A 15,665-nucleotide genomic window follows, 5' to 3' on the forward strand; every position below is an offset into this window, starting at 1 on the left:
TGATCCCGATGGTGCGGGAATCCAGAACCAGCGGTCACAGTCTAAGGATAAGGGGTAAGCCACTTAGGGCTGAGGAGAGGAGGAATTTCTTCACCCAGAGAGTGGTGAACCTGTTGAATTCTGTACCACAGACGGCAGTTGAGGCCAATTCATTAAAAATATTCAAGAAGGAGTTAGATATATTTCTTAAGGCTAAAGAGATAAAGGGATATGGGGAGAAAGCAGGGACAGGGTACTGAATGTGAATGATCAGCCATGATCTCATTAAATGGTGGAGCAGGCTCGAGGGGCCGAATGGCCTACTCCTGCTCCTATCTTCTATGTTTCTATGTGAATGGAGCAGGTGAACCGCTGAATCCCACTTTTGAGGGATGTCCCAAAGTGCTTGACAGTGGTGTGAAAATAAATGAGTTCCGCTTGGTAATTAAAAGTAAAGACTGTCAGAAGTGGGATTCGAACCCACGCCTCCAGAGGAGACTGCGACCTGAACGCAGCGCCTTAGACCGCTCGGCCATCCTGACTTGTTCTATTAATTTCTGCATCTCATCTTTTCCGCATGAAGAACGTTTCCGTCCGGGTGCTTGTTCAATGCTGTTGAAGGCTCAGTGACCGGGATATCATCTCCCCCGGGGTTTTCCTCAGCTTGTGCTCGGTGTATGGGGAGGTTTGTCCCGGGTCCCTGGTATTTTGCAGCTCGAGGGATGGGCAGTAACAATCTGACCTCTGGAGCTGGGGAGAAGCGAATAATTAATGGATTGTTTACTGGCCTGAAATGCGGCTTAGATCTGTTGGCATTAACCGAGGCCGGGGCTGCGAGGTATTTCAGTTTGTTCACGTTTAATCAGAGGAATATCCGCAGTCAGGAGCTGAAAAGGACCAAGAGCTGAAAAAACACCAGAAAAAAGATAAGAAATATCAGCAATTGTGATCAACTCTTTAATGTGTGTTCTGGTAGTTTAGTGGTTTAATTGTTTAAACAACATTCATTAACCGAAAGCGTTGTTTTGCAGAATGAAAGAAATGCTCACAGTAAGGGACAGTCGAAAGTTGAGTAATTTAACTTTAATAATTTGTGAAAGTTTATTCATTGACGAAGATTTATACCCTATCAGAATTTACACACTGTGTATTTTAGGAGTCTGCTTTAAATTGTTCGTTGCTTCTGACACAAGAAACCTGTTAAATTTATTTCACAGAAAAATAACATTTCCGCCCAGGCTCGAACCAGGGATTTCTCGCTTGTGAGGCGAACGTGATAACCGCTACACTATGGAGACCTCTGCTTAATGCAGCATCGAGAAAGCACTATTCAGACAGAAGGAACGCTACAGAATCGCTTTTTCTGCAATGATTTCCTCTGACTGGCATTTCTCTGACCGAACTGCACAAGTCAAAAATGTTCCTTTCAAACTCATTAAACTGCCGAATTTCCTTCCCTTTGAATCTGATGCCTCTAGTTTTGCCCACTCAACCAATGTCCCTTTGCAATTTTCTGCTCCCTTCCGCACTACTTAATCTGCCACTAACTTAGTGTCGTTAAACTTGGTAATATATGCCTATAGAAGACTTTGGGATTAACTTTTATGTTAGCTGCCATTCTATTCTCAGACCCTCTCTTTTCCCCTCTTATTTCCCTTTTCACTTCTCATCTGAACTCTCTATAGTCAGATATATTAGGATAGTTGAAGCCCCCATTATCACTAATCTATAATTCATCGTCATAGAGTCATAACGGCTCAGAAGGAGGCCATTCGGCCCATCGATTCTGTTCCAGCTCACTGTGGAGCAATCCATTCAGTCCTATTCCCCCGCTATATCCCCATAGCCCTGCAAGTTTATTTCCCTCAAGTTTCTATCCAGTCTCCCCTTGAAAACATTGAGTGTCTCTGCTTCTACGACTTCTGTCGGCAGCGAGTCCCAAGTCCTCACCACTCGCTGCGTAAAAACGTTTTCCTCACATCCCTCCTGTATCTCTTGCCCAAAACCTTAAATCTGTGTCCACCAGTCCTTGTACCATGAACTAGTGGGAACAGCCTTTTCCCGTCTCGTGTATCCAAACCCGTCATAATCTTGTACACGTCTATCAAATCACCCCTCAACCTCCTTTGTCTTAAAATCATCCTGTCCAGCGCCTTGGGACGTTTTACTACGTTGAAGGTGCTAGAAAAATAGAGGTTGTTGTTGTTGTTGTTGTGGTAATGAAAACAAATCCAGCTTCTCCAACCTGTCCTTTTAGCTAAGATGCCCCATCCCCAGAACCATTCTGGTAAATCTCCTCTGCACCCTCGCAAGGGCCTTCACATCCTTCCTAAAGTGTGGTGACCAGAACTGGACGCAATTCTCCAGTCGTGGCCTAACCAGCACTTTATAAAGGTTCAGCATAACTTCTCTACTTTTGTACGCAATACCTCTATTTATGAAGCCCAAGATCCCATATGCTTTGCTAACCATTCTCTCAATATTTCCTGCCACCTTCAGGGACCTATGTACATTAACTCACAGGTCCCTCTGTCCCTGCACACTCATTAAAACTATGCCATTAAGTATATATTGCCTCACCCTGTTCCTTCTACTAAAATTCATCACTTCACACTTCTCTGTATTAAATTCCATCTGCCATTTGTCTGCCCCATTCTGCAAGACTTTCTATGTCCTGCTGTATTTGACTGGTATCATCCTGACTGTTTGCCACACCCCAAAGTTTGTTGTCATCGGCAAATTTAGAAATTCTACTCTGTATTCCAATATTCAGGTCAATTACATATATATCATAAAAAGCAATGGCCCCAGCACTGACCCTTGGGGAACACCACTGTCTACCATCCTCCAGTCTGAAAAAACACACATTTACCACAACTCGCTGTTTTCTATCCTTAAGCCAATTCCTTCTGCAAGCTGCCACTGACCCACCTATTCCATGAGCCTCAATTTGGTTATCCAGCCTTCTACGTGGTACCTTATCAAACGCCTTCCTAAAATCCATGCAGACAACATCCATTGCATTCTCTTGATCAATGTTCCCTGTTACTTCATCAAAAAATTCAATTATATTAGTCAAACACGATCTGCCTTTTACAAATCCATGTTGGCTCTCCTTAATTAGCTTAAACCTCTCCAACTGGCCGTTGATATTTTCCTTGATTATTGTTTCTAGAACTTTACCCACCATTTATGCTAAACTGACCAGCCTGTAGTTACTGGAATTATCCTTACAGCCTTTCTTGAATAGTTCTTACATCTCTCTGTAATTTCTCTGCAAATTTGCTTCTCCATATTTTCTCACTAGTTGGTGGCCTATAGAATACATCTAGTAGTGTAACGGCCCCTCTATTATATCTTAACTCTAGCCATATAAATTCGGTCCTTGTCCCCCCAGGACATCCTCTCTCCCCAGCACTGTAACATTCTGCTTAACCAATAATTTCGCACCACCTCCTGTCATTCCTTCCCTATCCTTCCTGAACACCATCTATCCAAGATTATTTAATACCCAATCCTGCCCTTTTTTGAGCCAGGTTTCAGTTATTTTCACAACATCCTATTCCCATGTGACTATTTGCGCCTTCAGCTCACCAACCTTGTTTACTATGCTTCGTGCATTCACATACATGCACTGTAACCCTATCTTAGAACATCCTGTGTTCTCTCTAAGTCTGACCCCACCTAATACCTTACTATTTTTTACGTTAGCGTTATCCCTCTCTCCAAATCTGGTGTACACCATTTTCTTCTTTCTATTGGTACATCCTGGTGCCCATATCCCTGCCAACTTAATTTAAATCCTCCCCAACAACACTAGCAAACCTCCCCATGATGATATTTCTACCGGCTCTGTTGATTTGCAACCCGTCCGGCCTGTACCGGACCCACCTCCTCCAGAACCGGCCACAATGCCCCAGGAATCTCATCCCTCTTTCTACCACAACCTCTGGCTGTTCTCCTCCACCTCAGAATATTCTGCAGCCGCTCAGTGACATCCTTGACCCTGGCACCAAGGAGGCAACATTACCATCCTGGAGTCATGTCTGTTCTCCTCGTCTGTCTAACGATCACCCATTCCCTCTCTGCCTGTACACTCCTTAGCTGCGGGGTGACCACCTCCTGAAACGTGCTGTCCACGTAGCTCTCAGCCTCGCGGATGCACTGCAGTGACGCCAGCTGCTGATCAAGCTCCGAAACCGCGAGCTCCTCCAGCTGACGACACGACCTGCACAAGTGGTTGTCCAGGACATGGGATACATCCTGGATTTCCCACATGGCACAGGATGCACATTCCGTGGGACTGAGCTGCCCTGCCTTTATTTATTCGACTATTAACTAACTTTACAGAATATTAAGACTAAGATGTACCTAATTAAAGTTATTAATGCAATATATTATTAACAGTTACTAATTTAACGTAGAATTAAATTTTTGCTAACAGTCGCTTGTGTGAAATCTTCTCAAATGCCTGCTAGAAATCATCATATTAAATCTAGAAAATCCCTCCATAGTGTCCTATGTACATTAACTCCCAGATCCCTCTGTCCCTGCAAACTCGTTAAGACTGTGCCATTAATGTATATTGCCTCTCCCTGTTCCTTCTGCCAAAATGCATCACCTCACACTTCTCTGTATTAAATTCCATCTGCCCATTCTGCTACCTTTCTATTTCCTGTTGCCGTCGATTGGTATCAACCTCAATGTTTGCCACACCCCCAAGTTTGGTTTGATATTTAAGGGGGAACTGATAGGGTAGGTAGAGAGAAACTATTTCCCCCAGTTGGGGAGTCTAGGGTTAGGGAACATAGCTTACAAATTAGATCCAGGCCTTTCAGGAGTTGTACTTGGGAAACATTTCTACACACAAAGGGTGGTAGAAGTTTGGAACTCTCTTCCACAAACAGCAACTGATGCTGGGTCCATTGTTAATATTAAATCTGCGATTGATCGATAATTGTTAACCAAAGGTAATATGGGGTATGTGTAGTGTCCGTGTGTAGATAAAGACACTGAAGACAGGAGTTGGTTCATAGGTATTTACTAAGCAAGTCTGGGGGGGGGGGTTCTAAAGGATATACACAATACACAGGCTTATATAGCCCAAGTGGCAATTACCGGCAATACGCACACCTGGGGCTCTTAAAGGCACATACACCACAATTGCTCTTAAAGGCACATACACCACAATTCCTCCCCTTCTAGCTAACTAGTACATCATATTTTAAGTAATTATTAATTACATGTTATATGCAAAATAATATACGTTGCTGTATTAATTAATTATAGGTTAGTCTCTCAGGAGGCTTCCTGACTCGGTCCGGATAATGCCTCGGGGGTGTAGTAGTTTCTGGTGGTGTAGTAGGTTCTTCTGGCAAGGCTGATTCAGCTTGAAGGCCAGTGTCGGGTTCATCGGGTTCCAGTATCACCGGATCGGAGGTAGATATGGGTATCCCTATTTCATTGTTAGATGTATAGCGTGGTGGTGTAGGTTGTCCCTTTTCGGATGACTTGATGATTTGGTCAGCATGGTGCCTTATTATGCTTTCTCCGATGTCCACGGTATACATCAGTGGTCCTAGTCGTGTGCAGATAGTTCCAGGCTGCCATTTCTCGGTATGGTAGTCCCGGGCCAAAACCGGTTGGCCTATCTGGAAGGCCCGAGTTGGCCTTTCATTCATGCCCTGAAACTGCCGGTTCTCCACGTCCCTTCGGATGTTGGGCTTGACCAAATCCAGCCGGCATCTTAGGTTTCTATTGTAGAACATCATGGCGGGAGTTTGGTTTGTAACCATATGTGTTGCATTCCTATATGCAAATAAGAAGTTATCCACCTTGTGCTGAAGTTTTATGTCTTCATTACCCATGGCCTTTATGGCCTTCTTAATGGTCTGGACAAACCTTTCAGCCAATCCATTGGTGGCGGGATGGTATGGGGCGGACGTGTAGTGCTTTACCCCATTGTTCTTTAAGAACTTTCTGAATTCTTCGGACACAAATTGCGGTCCATTATCAGAACATATCTGTTCCGGCAGCCCATTCCTGGCAAATATGGTCCTTAATACTGTGATGGTTTTTACCGTGGTGGTGGAGGACATCTTTATTACCACCAGCCACTTGGAGTGTGCATCAACTGCGATTAAGAACATTGAGTCCATAAATGGACCAGCAAAGTCGATGTGCACCCTTTGCCAGGGAGATGAGGGCCACTCCCATGGATGTAGAGGGGCCTGTGGTGGAGCATTTTGGACCTTCTGGCATCCGAGGCAGCTCTTGGTCATGTCTTCGATGTCTCCATCGATACCTGGCCACCATACAAACGCCCTAGCTAGGTTCTTCATTTTCACTCCACCCAGATGCCCCTCGTGAAGCTCCTTTAGCACTTTATCCTGGAGTTTGGGTGGAATCACCACCCTGGATCCACACATCAAGGTTCCTCGGCACACTGACAGCTGTTCTCTTCTTTGCAAGAATGCTGGCAACAGTGGTTCGCCATGTGCTGGCCATCCCTTCATTGTTAAATCGTAGACCCGTGAGAGAGTAGGGTCATTTCTTGTCTCCCTTTCAATGGCAGAATTTGTCACCGGTAGACATTCCACTATGGTAGAGTGGAATATCTCTGCTGGGTCTACTGTAGGTGCCTCTTCTATCGTTGGCAATGGCAGGCGCGATAAACCGTCAGCATTCCCATGCTGTTTTGACCCTTTGTATTCAATGTTGTATTGGTGTGCCCCTAGAAAAAGGGACCACCTCTGTAGTCTTTGTGCCGTCATAATGGGGACACCTTTCTTAGGGTTGAATATGGAGATGAGGGGTTGATGGTCAGTCAGCAAGGTAAATTTTTGTCCGTGTAGGTAATGGTTGAATTTCTTCACTCCCCATACCAGGCTGAGTGCTTCCCTGTCTATCTGGGAATAGTTACGCTCAGCTGAGATCAATGAGCGTGACGCAAAAGCTATCGGCCGTTCCGAGCCATCAGGGAATCTATGGGGCAATACCGCTCCTATGCCGTAAGGGGATGCATCGCACGCCAGTCTGATTGGTAGTGATGGGTTGTAATGAGCCAAAACTTTCTCGGATGTGATTAAGTCTTTACATTTATGGAAGGCACGTTTACAGTCTTCGTTCCATTTCCAAATCACTCCTGTGTGTAGAAGATCATTAAGATGGTGTAGAATAGTTGATAAGTTCGGTAAAAATTTATGATAGTAATTTATTAATCCCAGGAATGATCTCAATTGTGAAACATTTTCAGGTGCTGGGGGTTTTATAACTGTTTCAATTTTTTCAGGTGACTTATGCAACCCTTCCTTATTAATTATGTGGCCACAATATGATATCTAATTTTGGAAAGATTCGCACTTGGGGCGATTTGCTCGTAGGCCCCGCTCTTTCAGCCTAGTGAGCACCTGCTCCAAATTGGCAAGGTGCTCGTTGTCGTTTTCTCCTGTTATAAGGATGTCATCTAGGTAGCACTGAGTCCCCGGAATCCCTTGCAGGATTTGCTCCATAGCTCTTTGCCAGATAGCTGGAGCTGATGCTACTCCAAAAACCAGTCGATTGTACTGGTACAGGCCTTTGTGTGTGTTTATTGTGAGATACTTTTTAGATCTCTCCTCAACCTCCATCTGTAGATATGCCTGTGCCAAGTCAATTTTTGTGAAACGTTTTCCTCCGGATAGTGAGGCGAAAATATCTTCTATCCTCGGAAGAGGATACTGTACCGTGTGAAGGACTGGGTTTACAGTCACCTTAAAGTCTCCACAGATGCGAATTTTTCTCTGTTCCTCAGAGTTATTTTTCAATGTTTTTTTCATGACTGGAACGATGGGTGTTGCCCATTCGCTCCAATCTATTTTGGATAATACGCCTGCCTTTTCCAAATTCTCCAGCTCTGCCTCGACTGCCGGACGTATTGCGTATGGCACCGGTCTTGCCTTAAAAATTTTTGGAATTGCTGCATCTTCCACTTTTATTGAGGCGGTGATGCCTTTCAAGGTTCCTAGTTTCTCTTGAAACACTTCTTTGGAGTTGGCCAAGATGTCTTTTAATCGTTCAGGTATGATGTCATCATTGTTTTTTTCCTTACTGGTCACCGTCAGTGCCTGAATGGAGTGCCAGTCTAAACGTATCTTCCTTATCCATTCACGTCCCAACAACGGTGGACCACCATCTTGTAGAATGTATACATACAACTTTTGTATTTCTTTGCCGTTGTATACCACAGGCACCTTTATTTTTCCTTTGGGGTATACTTTCTGCCCCGTATATGTTTTTAAGATAATGGATGTGTCTTTTAGAGGTATATGTGAAAATCGTCTCTCGTAATCTCATCGATTTATTACGGTAAGAGCTGATCCTGTATCTAGCTCCATTTTAACTGGGGACCCTGCTATTATGAGGGTAACCCAAATGGTCTGGTAATCTTCATTGGCAATTACATTATGTAATTTGAGAGAGCTTAGTCTCTTGTTCCCGGAGTGGCTATCGCTCTTCTGGTCTTTGGAGCTACTGTCCGTCATCATTTGTACCTTTCTGTGCTTTTCCTTATTGATTCTTTTCCTGTTAGTGGATTTTTTATTTTCAGATCGGCATACACGTGGAATGTGTCCCATCTTTCCGCATCACCTGCATGCTTTTTCTTTGAACCAGCAATCCGTCTGGTCATGGTTGGATCTGTCGCAGCAATAACATCTCTTGAAACCCCGCGTCATTTCATGGGTGCCGAAGTCCTGTGACCTTTGCTGTATATTTGCCGCTCCTATTGCACTGAAAGCCTTGTCCAGTGTTAGATCTTTTCCAGAAGATACCTTTTTTTTGTGTTTCTACACTTAGGGGATCGCAGATGAATTTGTCTTGAAGAGAATCTGCCAGTCCTGCCTCGAATTGGCAGTGTAGGGTATCAACAATCTCCTCAAAATTCTTGTCCATCGGTTTGGCTGGAGTGATTAAGTTATGTAACAGCTTGTATGTTTCTGCGCCCATTAGATCCAGAAGCACTGAAGCTTTTTTTTCGTCTTCTATTCCATTTGCGGTGCAAAACACCTCCACTCTTTCTACATATGTGGTCCAATCCTCTATCTTGTTATCAAAAACATCAATATTGCCAAAGTTAGGCTCTGTTTCGTTATCAAAAGCATCAATATTGCCAGACTTAGGCATTTCAAAAAAAGATATGGCGCTTCCTGTGCTTTTTTTTTCTTCTCTGGAGCAACGATATTGCGCTTCCTGCGCTTTGCCGCCGCTGCTACCGATAACAACGCTGTTTTACTGTGGTTTCCGTTTATTCACTGTTGGAGACTCGTTCCCGACGGAGGTCTAAACGCTGACCTGCTTGCCGCGCCGGCCGTCTCCCGAGTGCACCCTCCCAGTCCGTTATTGCTTGCCTCCGATTTCGCTGCCTGTCTCAGCTGTAGAGCCCACCGCTGGAGCCCCAGCCTGACGCCCAGGAAGGATTTGCGCAGTACCTGCCACCAGCTTGGCCAGCTGGTGAAACCACAGTTTCTATTACTTCCTTGAGTCTTCTGGACGCTGGAGGAACCGATGTCCTTGAGGTGCTGCCGAATTGCAGGTAAGTCCGTTTCCACTTCGTCGCCACTGTAGTGTCCGTGTGTAGATAAAGACACTGAAGACAGGAGTTGGTTCATAGATATTTACTCAGCAAATCTCGGGGGGGTTCTAAAGGATATACACAATACACAGGCTTATATAGCCCAAGTGGCAATTACCGGCATTATGCAAACCTGGGGCTCTTAAAGGCACATACACCACAATTGCTCTTAAAGGCACATACACCACAGTATGGGCAAAGGCAGATAGATGGAGTTAGATCACAGATCAGCCATAATCTCATTGAATGGCGGAACAGGCTCCAGAGGCTGAATAGCCTCCTCCTGTTCCTATGTTCCATGGGGATTGACAGGGTAGACACTGAGAGGTTGTTTCCCCTGGCTGGAGTGTCTAGAAGTAGGCATAGTCTCAAGAAGCGGGGTCGGCCATTTAAGACTGAGATGAGGAGGAATTTCTTCACTCAGAGGGTGGTGAATCTTTGGAATTCTCTGCCCCAGAGGGCTGTGGATGCTGAGTCTTTGTGTATAGTCAAGGCTGAGATAGATATAATTTTTGGACTGTAGGGGAATCAAGGGACATGGTAATCGGGCGGGAAAGTGGAGTTGAGCTCGATGATCAGCCATGATCACATTGAATGGTGGAGCAGGCTCGAGGGGCCGTATGGCTGACTCCTGCTCCTAATTCTTAGGTTATTCTGTTTTAAGGGGGCTTTCTGGTTGATGTTGGCTGTCAGCCTCGGCTCAGTTGTTCGCGCGCTCGCGTGAGTCGTAGGTGCAAGCTCCACTTGACTGAAGCACAAATTCCTGTGAAATAGTCCTGAGGGAGCGCAGCACTGTCGGAGGTGTCGTCTTTCGGATGTGATGTTAAACCGAGGCTCTGTTTTCCCTCTCAGGTGGATGTAAAAGATCCCACAGTTGTATTTGGAAGAACACCGGGGTGTTCTCCTGGACAAATCTTTATCCTTCAACCAACACCTCCAAGTCTGCAGATGACACAAAGCTGGGTGGGTGTGTGTGCTGTGAGGAGGATACCGAGAAACTCCAGGATGATTTGGACAGGTTGGCTGATTGGGCAGATGCATGGCATATGCAGTATAATGTGAATACATTTGAGGTTATCCACTTTGCTGGCAAAAACAGGAAGGCAGATTATTATTTGAATGGCAATAGATTGGGAGAAGGGTAAGTGCAACGAGACCTGAGTGTCCTTGTGCACCAGTCGCTGAAGGTAAGCATGCAGGTGCAGCAGGCGGTTAAGAAAGCAAATGGTATGTTGGCCTTCGTATCGAGAGGGTTTGAGTACAGGAACAAGGATGTCTTGCTGCAGTTGTACAGGGCCTTGGTGAGACCACACCTTGAGTATTGTGTGCAGTTTTGGTCGCCTTATCTGAGGAAGGATGTTCTTGCCATGGAGGGAGTGCAGCGAAGATTCACCAGACTGATACCTGGGATGGCAGGAATGACGTATGAGTTCAATTGGACTTATACTCGCTGGAGTTCAGAAGAATGAGAGGTGATCTCATTGAAACTTATAAAATTCTAACAGAACTAGACAGACTAGATGCAGGAAGGCTGTTCCCGATGGCGGGGCAGTCCAGACCCAGGGGCCACAGTCTAACGATAAGGGGTAAGCCATTTAGGACTGAGATGAGGAGGAATTTCTTCACCCAGAGAATGGTGAACCTATGGAATTCTCTACCACAGAAGGCAGTTGAGGCCAATTCATTAAATATATTCAAGAAGGAGTTAGATATATTTCTTAAGGCTAAAGGGATCAAGGGATATGGGGAGAGGGCAGGGACAGGGTACTGTGTTTGGATGATCAGCCATGATCTCATTGAATGGCAGAGTAGGCTCGAGGGGGCGAATGGCCTACTCCTGCTCCTATCTTCTACGTTTCTATGTTTATTTTTCCCTGTGTACACAGAGGTCATTGACAGGCTGGTGGAATGTGCAAGCACATGGCAGACGACATTCAATGGGTTGGAATGTACGAGTGAGGAAAGTGTCGCTGCGATTGTAGAGGGCCTTGCTGAGACCACACCTGGAGTACTGTGCAGAGTTTTGGTCTCCTTTCCTAAGGCAGGATATACTTGCCTTAGAGGGAGTGCAATGAAGGTTCAGCAGACTGATTCCTGGGGTGAGAGGGCTGTCCTATGAGGAGAGATTGAGTAGATTGGGACTATGCGCTCTGGGGTTTGGAAGAATGAGAGGTGATCTCATTGAAACGTGTAAAATTCTTAAGGGGCTTGGCAGGGTAGATGCTGAGAAGCTGTTTCCCCTGGCTGGAGAGTCCAGAAGGAGGGGGCGACTGAGATGAGGAGATATTTCTTCATTGAGGGTGGTGAATCTTTGGAATTCTCTACCCCAGAGGGCTGTGAATGCTGAATCGTTGAGTATATTCAAGGCTGAGATCGATAGCTGTTTAGACTCTAGGGGAATCAAGGGATATGGGGATCAGGTGGGATCAGGTGGGAAAGTGGAGTTGAGGTCGAAGATCAGCCATGATCTTATTAAATGGCGGAGCTGGCTTGAGGGACCATATGGCTGACTCCTGCTACTATTTCTCATGTTCTTGAGAGGGGAAGATAATGGGCGGGGTCAGTGGGAAGGTAACGGTACAGGGGATGCAATGGGAATGAGGGGTGGGAGGCGTGAGTGTTTGGGGATGTGTCGGGAGGGAATTCCGGCCAAGTCCTAACCACAAATTGCTTCCGGAAGACATTGGCGGCTGCTTATTGTGCACCACCACACGATGCAAACCAGCAGCTCCCATGCGAAAGGAAAAAAGAAAAATGGTAGGGGGAGAAAAGGAGAAAAAGAGACGTGAACATAGGAATTGAGGATTGAAGAGAAGGGAAATAGGGAGAAAGAAGCAAAGGAGGAGACAGAGAGAAATAGCACACACAGCGAAGAGGAACCTTGCCATGTGCAGTACCTTAGGATACTGACTATATTTATATCTTTCAATAGCATTCTATTATTATCAGTTAATCTCCATTAGTGCCACACACGGGGCACTGTGACTAGGGGGGAAAAGTTCAGTATCACCCCGTTTGGGGCGGCATTATCGGCCATGCGCAAAATTTAGTGCCTGGCGCACTAATTATCACCTCCGACGGCAAACTTGGCTTTTATTGCCCCTGGAGATGATTGGAGCGCTAAATCAGGTGCTTCACACCAGTCTTAAGGCAAAAAGTCCGAGGAGTGATGCGATACCTCAGAGCGCTGGCGAAGCAAGGAAGGGCAAACTAAAATAAACCTGCAAAGTGCTTCTCTGTACCCAAAACTCCTTCACACAGCATTGAATCTCTCCAGAAGTCTCTCTCGCTCTCTCTCTCAGAATGCGTGGTGCAAAAATGTCACCAACAAAAAAAGGCAGGAAGCGGTTGCCTTTAAGTAGCGCTCCCCCAGTCCCTTTCTGACTGCATAACGCTCTCCTCAAACTGTTGTTGCTAGCAGCAGGCGGTAAGGCAGGGGGCGCCACTAAATATCTGGTCCGGGGCACTACCGGGGCATTGTGCACTTGACTGATGTCACGATCTGCCGGCCCAAGAGATCGTGGCGGTAGTGTTTAGTGCCGCCACAAAAGTCTAGTTAATTTCGCGAGTGGCGCAAGCATCGCCGCGCCCGGGCACTAGTTGCTTTACGCCCATTTAGTGCCCTCTTAAGGCGCTAACGGGAGGTGCAAACAACTGAATTTCCCCCCTAGGTGTGGTATTAAGGCGAAACACTCTATATCAGTAAGTTAGATGAAGGGAGCGATTGTAATGTGCCCAAGTTTGCTGACGATACAAAGATAGGTGGGACAGTAACCTGTGAGGAGGACACAAAGAACCTGCAAAGGGATATAGACAGGTTAAGTGAGTGTGCAATAAGGTGGCAGACGGAGTATACTGTGGGGAAATGTAAGGTTATTCACTTTGGTAGGAAAAATCAGAAAACAGAACATTTTTTTCAACGGCGAGGCACTGTTAAATGTTGGTGCTCAGAGGGCTTTGTCTGCCTTGTACACGAAACACAGAGAGGTAACATTGTAGGGGTTCGCAAAATCCCCTCAGCCCCCAAAGATCGGGAAATATTAACCCACATCGTGGACGAAGACGTTGCGTGATTTAAATTGTCTCTGGGTTGGACAATGTTTTAAAACATACCCAGAACCGCAAGAAGGCTGCGTTAAGCTAGGCAGCACTTGGACAACACCGGATTCAAAGAACTTTGTAAAAAAATCGCACACCTTAAGACAGTACATTTTTATTAAAAAAAGGAACTCTTGAGTTTGGTAAATTGCCCAGGGATAAAATGGCTGTCAAACTGCATGGCCAAGGACAAAGGGCATGGAAGCAGCTTTCTGTGTCTGTGAAGCAACGGCAGTCAAATTCTGTCAATCAAAAGGGGAGTTTCCCCTCCCTGCAGAGACAATCGATGTTTGTTTACAGAAACTGCTACAAGGATATTTGCACAAGGGATTAAACCAATTGACTGCGGTTTCAGTGACTACAAGATAATGGGTTTCTGTTTACATAGCAATACAACTCCATTCAAAACCCATCAGGTTGAATGGAGATGGATCGAAGGCTCAGCACAGACATTTGAAAAGAAACACTTAAACTGAGGAAGGGAACAGTTTAAAATGAATGGGTTTGAACCACCCATTACTGGAAAATGGGGACAGTTGGATCCCTTTTGTTTTAGCCCAGAAACTTCCGGATCTGGGCGGGCACATTTCGGCACCAAAACTGGGGTATAAGAGATTGCTTCTCAGAGGCATCTCTCTCTCTCTGGCTTGCCTCCGTGTGCCCTCTGCAGCGTGGGAGTCTGTCTGAAGAAGTAAGAACACCAGCAGTTTACTTTTAAAACATTGCGGTGTTTCTTTACTTCAGGACAGTGAAGATCTCGTTGGACATGGAGCTGGCACTGCAGTGGTGAGCATATATTTTTCTGGCCTTCCACAAGGCAACTTATGATAGGTTTAGGGGTGGGAGTAAAGTGGGGATTTCGTTAGAATTGTATTTTAGTCGATTTCCCTCGTTGTGTCCGTTTTTTTCCTTCCCTATTTAAGCAATTTTACCGTGATTACAAGATCGTGTGTTGTAGTTTCTTAGTTTTAGTAAAGTTTGACTTTCTTGCATCCAGACCATTTGTCCATTTTAATATATCATTAATTATAAGTTCCTCCAGTCAGAACTGGAAGGAGGGGTTTTGTGATTTGAAACCGCTGTGCAGTGCAAAAAGTGCAGTGGCAAAAACGCTGCCTGCCCAGGTAAATTACCGTAAACCAGGTAAAGGAAGGTAAATTACCGTAAACCAGGTAAAGAATGCCCCCTTCAAATTTGCGACCGTGGCAGGACTGGAGGCAGTTTTTGATATGATAAGTGGTCTGGACCTGGAGAAAGCACCAGCTCTTGCTTTTCTTGCTTTTAGTCTGTGGGTAGCCCTGCAGAAGTTAGCGGCAGTGTGTAAGCTCACCGTTTATGGTATAGGTGGCTGGGTTATGAAGGGTGAGATGAGGGTGCGGGAGGAGGTTAAAGAGGCCAAGAATCGGGAGTCAGAGTTTGAAAAATGCCAGGCGGAGGTAGAATGCCTCATAAGAGAGGTGAATAAGGCCAGAGATAGTGGGATGAGGGTGCGGGAAGAAAATGCACGCCTTACACTAGAGGTCATGAAATGCCAGGCTGAGATAGAGCGCCTTGTGCAGGAAGCCACAGTGGCTAGGGACAGTGAGATGTAGCTACAGGAGGAAAACGCACACCTCACCCAAGAAACTAGTGATGGCAAAAGCCACGTGAGGCACAAGATAGAGTTCCTAAAGTGCCAAATTACAGAAGCAAGGAGGAACGAGATGAGACTGCGGGAAGAGAATACCCACCTCACCTCAGAAGTAACAGAGCAGGAGGAAAAGGTTAAGGAGGTAAAGGCAGCTTATAAGCTGGCCTGCGACCAAAGGTTTAGTGGAGCAGATCATACCCCATGTAACAGAATGATTGAGAGTTTGGGTATGGAGTTATTAAGGACTGAAGGGATGGAATGCCTCATAAGTCCGAAGGGAAGTCCATCGGACAGTACCAGCAGCCCAAATAAAACCGCCCCACAGGCAGCACCCAGAACAGAGCTTGC

The 15,665-nt window shown here is 45.7% G+C and overlaps 1 non-coding gene across 1 annotated transcript; it reads right to left on the reverse strand.

Moving 5' to 3' along the window:
• Window positions 1–438: 438 nt before the first annotated feature.
• On the reverse strand, window positions 439–521 carry trnal-cag (transfer RNA leucine (anticodon CAG)). Its single transcript has one exon. It is a non-coding gene; the product is annotated as a tRNA-Leu (tRNA).
• Between the last annotated feature and the right edge of the window lie 15,144 nt (window positions 522–15,665).

The sequence above is a fragment of the Somniosus microcephalus genome, unplaced genomic scaffold (assembly GCF_052327205.1).
Source record: "Somniosus microcephalus isolate GS21.2 unplaced genomic scaffold, FLI_Smic_1.0 unresolved_chr4, whole genome shotgun sequence".
Lineage (NCBI taxonomy): Eukaryota > Metazoa > Chordata > Chondrichthyes > Squaliformes > Somniosidae > Somniosus > Somniosus microcephalus.